The sequence below is a fragment of the Aethalodelphis obliquidens genome, unplaced genomic scaffold (genome assembly GCF_003676395.1).
Source record: "Aethalodelphis obliquidens isolate GAN/ISIS:26980383/991018 unplaced genomic scaffold, ASM367639v1 scaffold9, whole genome shotgun sequence".
NCBI lineage: Eukaryota > Metazoa > Chordata > Mammalia > Artiodactyla > Delphinidae > Aethalodelphis > Aethalodelphis obliquidens.
The window spans coordinates 9,142,922-9,153,424 of NW_020837953.1; positions in this window are offsets into that span (position 1 = coordinate 9,142,922).

Consider the following 10,503-nt stretch of genomic DNA (forward strand, 5'->3'; position numbering starts at 1 on the left):
TGAGGGCTGCGATGTAGGGAAGTTGTAGGGGCTGCGGAAGTTCAAAAATGTTCCTAGAGGAATGCTGTCTGAGCTGACTCTGGAATCAGGATGCAGTCAGGGGACACGTGTGTGGTGGGAAGGCTGCCTCAAGGGCCAAAGCACGTGGAAAATCCCTAGCATCTAGGTGGGAGCCTCAGATCAAGGTGCTAACGATTGCAGACTGTCCAGTTCTTTGGGCCCACGAGTTTGATCTGTCCAGGTCTAATATAATCGCCTTCAGACCCCTCTCCCCAGCTATTCCAATAACTGACAAATTTAAGTCTCTTGCAATCATTTCCAACCAGGAGAAGATAATTGGCTCTAATGTCTGGAGACATTTCCTGGTTACGAGAGAACAGGATGTTCTGGAGGTGCAAAGCCTCCTACCGCCCAGCCATCCTGCTGCCATGCCCTTTCTTCCTGGCCCACACCTTAGCCAGGCCCTCATCCCAACAGCTGGGTGGGCCACGTATTCTCCTGCTGTCCATCTCAGTTACAGCAACTTTAAAATGAGCTCCAGAGTGGTGTGGGGAATGCTCAGTAAACGGGGAGGCAAGGGAACTGCATTCAAACCCTGGCTCTTGAATGAGGCTTCATGGATGGCAATGTGTGAGGTTGGGGAGGGCACTTCCTCTCTCTAGGCCTCGGCTTTGCCATCAGTGAAAAGAGGGAAAGGATGCGAAGATTGCTTAGACCCCTTCCTGCCCTGACATTCTGTGTCTCTGTTGAATCCTGGATGTCCTGCTATCAGCCTGCTCCTTTGAAATAAAGGCCGTGTGACAGAGCAGACTCTGGAGACAGGAGACCTAGACATGATTTGGGTTCTGACTTGCTTTGTGAGCTTGGGACAATCACTAAACCTCTCTGAGCCCCAGTTTTCTCATTTGGTAAACTGAGGTAATACCTACTTCACAGGGTTTTGTGAGGCTCCAATGAGCTAAAAGGACTATGATGATGATGGTGGTGGTAGTGGTGATGATGAGGGTGGTGATGATGATCTGTCTGCATAGCAGTCAATCTCTTGGAATAAATTTCCATTGTGCACATAGCCAGAAAGTTTGGGGAGAGCTCCAGAGTCATAGGGAATATGAACAAGGTTTTAAAATCCTGCCCCGGGACTTCCCTGGTGGTCCAGTGGGTAAGACTCTGTGCTCCCAAGACAGGGGGCCCGGGTTCAATTCCTGGTCCGGGAACTAGATCCCGCATGTGTGCCACAACTACGACTCAGTGCAGCCAAAATAAATAAATAATAAAAAGAAAAAAAAAAGAAGCCTTCCCCATGGCTGAGCTATTACTGAGGAGGAAAGGGGGATTAATCTTTGCTAACTACCCACATCCATATTTTTTTCCCATTCCTATGAGGTGGGTGTTGGTGTACCCACTTATCAGCTGGGTGACCAGTAGATAAACCCTTCAGAGACTCAGTCTCTTCATGTGTAAAGTGTAATATTGCCTGACTCAAGATTGCTGACACCTGTAGTGGACACTGCCTACTTTTGGCTACTCCAAATCCAAACACTTTGCCTACCTGGAGGAATTCCAAGCTACATGGAAGCTGAAAAAAAAGCAGCTGCTCTTCACCTGATCCCTGAGGGTCTGGGCTGGGCCAGGTTGGTGCCCCAGCTGGGCCTTGAATCTGGTGGGAGTTAGAGGGGTGAAGACGGTCAGAGATTACTTCAGGAGGAGGCTGCAGTGGGGACCAGAGCCCAACATTGCAGTGGCGAGCAGCAAGAGGCTGTGTGGCTTGAGGTGGAGTCTGTCCTAAACAGTTCCTAAGGCAGAACTTTGGCTGTGCCCAGCTGCCCCGATTCATGACTAGTTCTCCAGTCTCCCCACATTTCAGTGAGCCATCCAGTAGCCTTCTGATAAAGCTCTTTTTTGCTTAGTTTTGCCAGAGATGGTTTCAATTGTTTGCAACCGCGAATCTTAACTGGTATGGAGTAAATCATGTAACATGCCAGACACAGTGCCTAGCATATAGTAAGCACTCAAAAAAACTACACACACACACACACACGCATACGCACACGCACACAGAAACTAAGGTTCAGAAAAGTAAAATAAGAAAATTCCCTGGCGGTCCAGTGGTTAGGACTCCACGCTTCCACTGCAGAGGGGCATGGGTTCGATCCCTGATTGGGGAGCTAAGATCCCACAAGCCACATGGCGTGGCCAAAAAAAAAAAAAAACGGAAGTGAAGTAATCTGCCCGAGGTCACACAGCAAGGCTGCGGTGCTGATGTCGGTGCTGATGTGGGACTGGCCATGAACATCTTAGTAGTACAGTGTATTTATATATCACTTTCCATCACACATTATTGTTGAACAGTTCATTGTTGATACGCTGGTTCAAAAGCCTCAAAACACCCCATGAGGCCCATAGGACCAGAATCTTTTCTTTAGATAGAGAGGAAGGTACTACCTCAAGGTAACCCTGTAAACAGTAGTAGCCTGGAACTTGGGTCTCAAGTTTGCAGCCCAGCACTGGTGCTCTGGTGGTGTCCATGCATGTGAGGTCACATGTACATATGCTGCTGCATCCTGTGAAGCAGACCCATCTGAATACGTGGATCCCTGGTACATTAGAGACTTGGGGTGAGTCAGAAGCTGCCTGTGAGGCCAGCAGGGAGGGAACATCATGTACCAGAACCTACAGAAAGTAATGCTCCTTAAGCCACTATGCTGATCTGGGGTGTGAGGGAATAAGGGTGTTTGGGGTACAGGGTGGGGGTGGGGAGGTGGGTGGTGGAATCATCCTAAACTGGGGCCTCCTCTGCTGGGCCTCCAAATCCAGGGGTTTTGATTCCTGCAGTGTTGGCGAAATGGCTTAATTGGACCTAATGGGAGAAAATGTGTGATGAATATGGATAATACAGGAAATCAGGCCCCAACAAAAGCTGGCTAGAGGAAGGCTGATGAACTGAAGACAGGTCTGATGGGAATTAGGCTAAGGCTCCATGGGTGAGCCCAGAAGGTGAACAGCAGGGACAGCTGCTCTGCCCCAGGGGCCTAAGACCATGCTGCTCACCTGGGTCTCCATCCTGCCCTGGCCTTCAGACCTTGACTTCACACTTGTATGGAATCAGAAAATGTCAGACTCATGGGGTTCTGGGATTAGAATCAGGCTCAGGATTCTAGAATCACAGACTTTAGCATCACATATGTTAGTCATAGAAAATTTTGGAACCTAATCTTTTGACAATTGGAGACCCTTGGGAAAAATTTAGGAGATCCTTCTCCAACCTTCTTTTAGCAACAATAAATAACATCTGTTGAACATATCACAACTTCCAAAGTCCTTTCCCATCACTGCATCACACTGGAGTGGGTGGTATTCTACCTTCAGATTAAGTAATGTGCAGAAGATCAAAATGAGCCAGTTGGGACTGGAACCCAGCTTTGCAGAAAAAATTCTATTTTTCATATGCCAAAGTTTTGATACCCTTGTCTTCCAGAGTTGTGAAAACACTTTTAACTACTTGGTATAATGTGTCCAAATTTTTGGATGTTTGTTGTGTAAATTCTGCACGGTCATGTACCATTTTTCTTAATGCTTTCTGGCATGCTGCAGTGCTCTAAAATGTGATTATCCTTGTTGCATCAGCATAATCAGGGCTGGTACATTCTGCGATAGCTTTTTGGCAGCTTTTATCATCCAGCACTATTTTCAGTGAACAAAGGACTTAAACAACATATCCAAGAATAGATTTAAAGTCACTAATGTAAAGACTGAACTTCAAATCACTCTAGGTTTAGTCAGAACACGTTCTGATCTCCTTAGAATAAAAAGTTAAACTACCAAAAATGCAGAAAGAAGAAAAAAGGGAAAACAAACCTCCCTGATTAGGAGCACATAAGGCCACACAGAGAGACGGTTGTGGTGAGGAAGGGGTGCCCCTCGTGGAGCAAAGCTGTGTTTATGATTCTGCCAGTAACAGGCTGCTGGTCCCTGCGGCAAATCCCTGCCCTTCTCTGGATCTCAGTTTTCCTCGATTTCAAATGGGGATAATAATTCCTGTCTTGGGAAAGTTCGGGAGTTTATCAGCCCTGGGGGAGCTCTGCAGCCACAGGAGGAACAGCTTAAAGAGAGGGTGAAGGGGGAGGGGTGCGGAACAGCAGGGTGTTGCGCGGGGCTTACGGTCTCCATGGTAACGCACGGCAGCCAGGAGAGGAGGCGGGGCTTGAGAACCCGAAGCAGGAGGCTTTGAAAATGAAGGTTTGACAAAGAAAGCTCCCTCCTCCCTGGAGAAAGGCCTTCTCGGAGACAGAGCTCTGCACTCGAGCAGCCCTCTGTGCCGAGTGCACGTTGCTTCTTTGCTCACGTTACAGACAGGTCCAGAGAGAGGTCGAGTGTCACCAGCAAGTCACTGGCAGGGCGGGCATTCGAACCCAGCTGTGCCGACCTCTGATCCTTGCCCTTCTCTGTACCAGAATGTTGTTTCTCTGAACCTTGGTCTCCCCGTCTATACAATGAGACAGTTGAAAGGGTAGGTTTCCAAGGGCCCTTTGAGCTCTGACAGTGTTTGATCAAACTATTAGTAAACACAGCGGAGGTGGTGAATACTAAGAGGAGGATCATGCGGTCTGTGAGGCATGGGCTGATTTGTCTTTGCGTCCTCCAGCCCAATACATGGGGAGGCACAGAGGAGACATCTGGTATTTGTGGAATGAATGTTTATGCAAATGGACACATTCATTCTTTTGTTCCAGAAGGTTTACAGAGCACCTACTATGTGCCAGGTACTGTGATAGTTCAGAGAAGGGCTCACTCACTGAGGGCTGAAGGCTTACTGGAGAAGGAAGCCCTGCGTGAGGGAAAGGTGAGGAAAAGGGCGCCCAAGTGGGCGCAGGTGAGGGAGAGGACTCTAGTGCCTTGAGCTGCCCTACGAAATGCCCTGCATTCATGTCGTGGGGCTTCCCAGCCAAGCATGATTTCCCTCCATCTCCAGTCTCCAGAAGGATGATTTCATTCTCAAGCCTCCTGCTGGGCAGTGAGGCAGGCGGCTGGGCCAAGACCTTTTCTTGGAAAAGGTGAAAAAATTCTGTTGAAGAAGAGGGTGGGGCAGGTGACCCCCTGCTGGCTTCTCCTAGGAGGGCCCACTTTGTTTTTGTTTGCTTTCCCAGCTGGCTTATAGGACGGGAGGTGTGTTGAGGTCATGCCTCTTCCTCAGCTGGTATGGCAAAAACAGCACTGAACTGGGAGTCAGAGACCTGGATTCAAATTCTGACTCTACCTCCAGCTCAATGTGTGGCCTTGGGCAGGTTGATTTTTGGTCCCTTGGTCTTACTTTGCTAAAAAAATATGGGGATAGTGATCTTTACAGTGGTGTAGTGAAAATCAAATGGGAAAATGGTTATGAAATCCTTCCTACCTCTTCACCAAAGTCATACTTATCATTTACTGTGATCCACAGGTTTTACAAACATTATCTATCAATACAATCTGAGCAACAATCCTGCAGTGTTGCTATTTGTTATTTAACATATGAGGAAACTGAGGCTCAGAGGAGTGAAGAAATTTGGCCGAGGCTACACAGCTAGGAAGCCACAGAGCCAAGATCCAGACCCAAGTCTTTCTGACCGAAGTATAACTCTAACAGCAGATCGCTTGGAATGTTTATTCCTTCACCAAATGACACTTATTGAGCATATACCATGAGATAGCTGGCAGCTGGGATAGATTAATTAATACAACACTATCAATCAGGGTGTCAGGAGGAAATAAATGGCATTTCTCAAATTGGGTAATTTTGAGAAGAGTTTAATAAAGGGATTATGTAATACAGGGACAAGGAATAGGGCAAGTAATGTTAGGGCACTAGTTACTACCCTTAGGCCTAAAGGAGCAAGGAGGGAGAAATTACAAGAATCTGGAGTCAAAGAGAGCTGTGGTAAGCACAGTGTGACAGGAGCTGTGTCCTTCCCATAGAGATGCAGCCAGCCCATGATGTAACTTCAAGGAGGAAGCCAGGGGAATTTATACTCTGCTGGGACTTTAGCTGACCAACCCCTAACAGCATCCGAAGGGCACAGTAGTGCCTTAATGTAAATCATAAAAATCATCCTTCTAAGATATGGAGAGTGGGTCTGGAGTGGCAAACAGAAGATGGCACAAAGACGTTTCTTTCCTCTAATAAAGGGCTTATCAAAAAACGGGGAAGACAGGTATATTCACAATTGTAATGAAATATGTGCAAAGAATTATACCAGTAATCTATTGCTGTGTAAAAATCTAGCCCAAAACATATGGCTTAAAACAGTAACCGCTTATTTGCTAATGAGTCTGTGGATTGGCACTTTGGGCTAGGCTTAGCTGGCGGTTCTTCTGCTGATCTCACCTGGGGTCACTCAGTAGTTGCAGTTATCTGGTAGCTCAGCTGGGAGCTGGTTGGCCTGGGGGCCTCAGTGGAGAGCTCACATATATTCTACATGGTCTCATCTGCCAGCAGGCTAGCCCAGGCTTCCTTACATGGTGACATTGCATTCCAAGAGGGTGAGAGAGGAAGCTGCAAGGTCTTTTGAGGCCTAAACTCAAAATAGCACAGTGTCACTTCTGCCACTTGCTGTTTGTCAAAGCAAGTTGCAAAGTCGGCACAGAAACAAAGGATGGAAAAATACATTCCACTACTGGATACGAGGGGTGGCAAAGTTACATTGCACTAATGCAATGCCATGTAGGCTTGTATAACCTATCTTAGTGGTAAGCCATCTTTCAACCGATGAATGAATAAAAGAAATCATAGCACTTTCCAAACTATTGTAATTGTGTATTAACCTATCAGTCTTTCCCCAATAGCCTGAGAACTCCCCGAGAGCAGGAATTATGACTGATTCATTTCTTTGTTCCTAGAGCTCAGGACAAGGCACACAAAACATATTAAGTGTAGTTTATTGAATGACTGTGGCTGGGGGTGGGGTGGTGAATAGTCTACTCGTCCAAAGCCCTTGGAGCCACAAGTAGTACCCTCTTTAAATATAAAGTTGACATTATAGAACACTTCCTCTACCTCACTGAGACCCTTCAAATATTGCCATGGTCCATCAAGGTCAAATTCAACCCCCTCTTCCTCCACAAAGGTGTCCAAACTACTTCTTTTCTCCTGTTTTAGAATCTCTGCAACTCTAATGGCCTTTTACCCCACAGCTTGGCATTTGCTTTCAAAATCTTATTGTTCTCTAGGGATTTCATGGGTCAAAACTACTTTTCATCCCTAGTGAGTAATTCCCTAAGGGCAGGGCTGCATCCTCTATCCCTTAAGGCTTGTCACAGTGCTGGGTTCACAGTACATCCTCAATCAACACTCCCTGGGACTTCCCTGGTGGTCCAGTGGTTAAGACTCCACGCTCCCGATGCAGGGGGCTCAGGTTCGATCCCTGGTGGGGGAACTAAGATCCTACATGCTGCATGGTGCAGACAAAAAAAACCCCAAAATAACAACAACAAAAACCACTCCTTGAGTGGAGCACCCACTCTGGATGGCCTTGATCCTGTGAGGTACGTAGAAGGTATGCAGGGAGCCACTCACACCCTTGTGAGTGTTCCACACATGAAAGCATCCCAGGTCTCTGGGACAGAGCAAGGCATGTTGCTCCCCTGGGCTCTGGCCTGTGCCCTGGGCTTTGGTTGCCTATACTCTGGCCCCTGAGCTAACTGGACATAGACCAGGAGAAGCAGTGTCCCAAATGGCAGTGGCATGGCCTCCTCCTGACAAGAGGAGAGATGTCCAAGGCTTGAGCCATTTCTTGTGGGCACATGATCCATCACTGTCCATCAGACTTCTGACATTTCAGGAACCAAAGGGGCAGCTGTTGAATAGGCCCTGAAAGCAGAGCTCCTGGTGGCAAATTTTACTTCAGTGTCATAAAGAACATAAAAAACTATCGCATAAGGTGCCGAGTTCCTTCCAATGCTTTAAACCCTTTCCTATGGCTCCTCCTTGCCAGGAGGATGAAGCCCAAGCCCCTTGATGTGGCAAAGACTTCAGGACTTGGCCCGTATATCCCTCCAGCTTCATATCTCACCATCCCTCACCTTGACTGTAGTGTTCACCAAACTCAACTACTTCTTGTTCCTTGAAATCATCATATGCTGTCTCTTAGCTCTGGGTCTTTGGGTATCAGTTCCCTCTGCCTTGAATGCTATTCTCCGTCTTGTACCACAAACTCCCGTTCCCCCATCAGTGGATCCTTCAAGACAATTCGGGCATCACTTTCTTCAGGAAGCCTTCCCTGAAGCTTTTGTCTGGGTTAGGGATCTCCCATAGATGCCATAGCCATGAACTCCTTGAGAACGGGGACTGGGATTTCATTTAGCCCAGATCCTGGCAGAGAATCACCGTCAATCAATGTTGAAGGAACAAACAAATGTGCATATTTGAGGACAGGCTAGAAAACCACCTGACAGGAGTGCCATAAAGGTGAGTGGAAGGTTCTAATATTTCCAAGTTCTAAGATCCAAGAGTTCCCTAATTCTTGGCCGAAGACTGAGACTTGGGCTCCACTCCCTCTAGAGCCCTCTCCCCAGTGAGCCACCGCCACCCCCTGCCCTGAGTGTTTGTTCTCAGGCAGGCACACACATGTTCGGAACATAACCAGGAAAGCAATTTACAAGAAATAATTGCGGGTCAGTGTGTGCTTGGGAGCAGCGGTGAGCTCAGACTATTTCTGTCTGTGCGTCAGCCCACCGGCTTCCTTCCTCCTTGGCTGCCTTGGGGGAGGGGGTTCCTGCACCACCGGTTGGGCAGTTTGTTTCCAACCTAGGACTGAGGCAAGCCAACACCATTGTGAGCCAGCTCTGGGGGCTGATTGAATTCAAACGGGAGAAGCTGAACAAGGGTGATGCGATGTAGCTTTTTTGGAGGGGGGTGGGGGAGGAGCTTTATGGGGCCTGGGATGTGTAGGTCAGCAGAGGCAGCACGGAAATCTATTTTCCACCTATCCCCACCCCATCCACAGAGGCTCCGGCTGGGGAAAACCTACCAGGCCTTCAGCCCTGCTCAGTGTGAGGTCTCCTCCTAGCCTCCCCAGCTAAGAATTCTCTTTATTCTTCCAGGCCGGTCATGCTCAAAGGGTGGTCCCAGCCCAGCAGCACCAGCATCACCTGGAACCAGTTAGAAATGCAAATTCTGAGGACTTACTCCAGACCTACCCAATCAGACACTCTGAGGGCAGGGTGGGGGCAGGGAGCAACAATCTGTGTTTTAAACAAGCCCTCCAGCTGATCCTGATGCAGGCTGAAGTTTGAGGACCACGGGCTTAGGCCACTGATGACCACTTGAGTTTTTAGAATTTACAGATCGTCTCCCCCTAACAGACCATGAACAGCCTAAAAATAAGGTCTTTATAGGATTCTTCCTTGTGACCTGCCAGAAGGCCAGCACAGAAAGTGTCCTGAGAAAAACTGAATTTTCCTAATGGGGGTACCAAGGAGAGAGACAGGATCTGTGCTGTGAAAGGTCACATAGAGCATCAGTGACTAAATCTCCCACGTATCACCCATTCCTGCCACACACACACACACACACACACACACACACACACACACACACACAGGTACCCTAAGCTGTCTCTACAACAAATAACTTGCAATTCCTGGGCTGTGCTAGGCTCTCTCTCACTGTTTTTGAACAGTGACTCTGTCTCACCTGGAAACTTTGACTCATCTTTGATGATTCAGCTCAGACATCACTTATTCCTCCCTCCAGCTGCATGAAGGGCCACCACTGGGCCCACTGCCCTTTGGTGTGCCCACCTCACCCTCCATATGAACCCCTTGAGGGCAGGAGCTGTGGCTGATTCCCTGTTGTTTCTGGTAACCTGCACAGGTCCTGGCACAGGATAGACACCACGGAATGGACAATAAGGGGACAAAGGTGCTGGGTTTAGAGTGCTGAGAATCACACACATACACACACACACACACACACACACACAAGACCACAAAAAAAGCAAGACCAGAACCAAAATCTCTCGATTTGCAGCCTAGGGCACTTCTTTTTTTTTTTTTTTTTTTGCGGTACGCGGGCCTCTCACTGTTGTGGCCTCTCCCGTTGCGGAGCACAGGCTCCGGACGCGCAGGCTCAGCGGCCATGGCTCACGGGCCCAGCCGCACCGCGGCATGTGGGATCTTCCCGGACCGGGGCACAAACCCTTGTCCCCTGAATCGGCAGACGGACTCTCAACCACTGCGCCACCAGGGAAGCCCAAGCCTAGGGCACTTCTGAGGTGACTCACCCTGTCTTGCTGCCCATCATATACCCTTGGCTGGTTCAGGCCCCATGCACAGATATCTAAGAGTGACCCTTTTACTGTTGCCAAATCCAGTAGTGAGTCGTATCACTGTCAGAAATGTCAAGAACTGCCTTCAGTGGCTACTGAGGCTCCCCATCTTTGCCTTGCGCCCCCAAGGCAAAGCCTAAAGCCATTGCCAAAATTGAGATAAGGAGAGCAGCTGGGAGAGAGGGGAGGCAGTCAGCATCCTGCC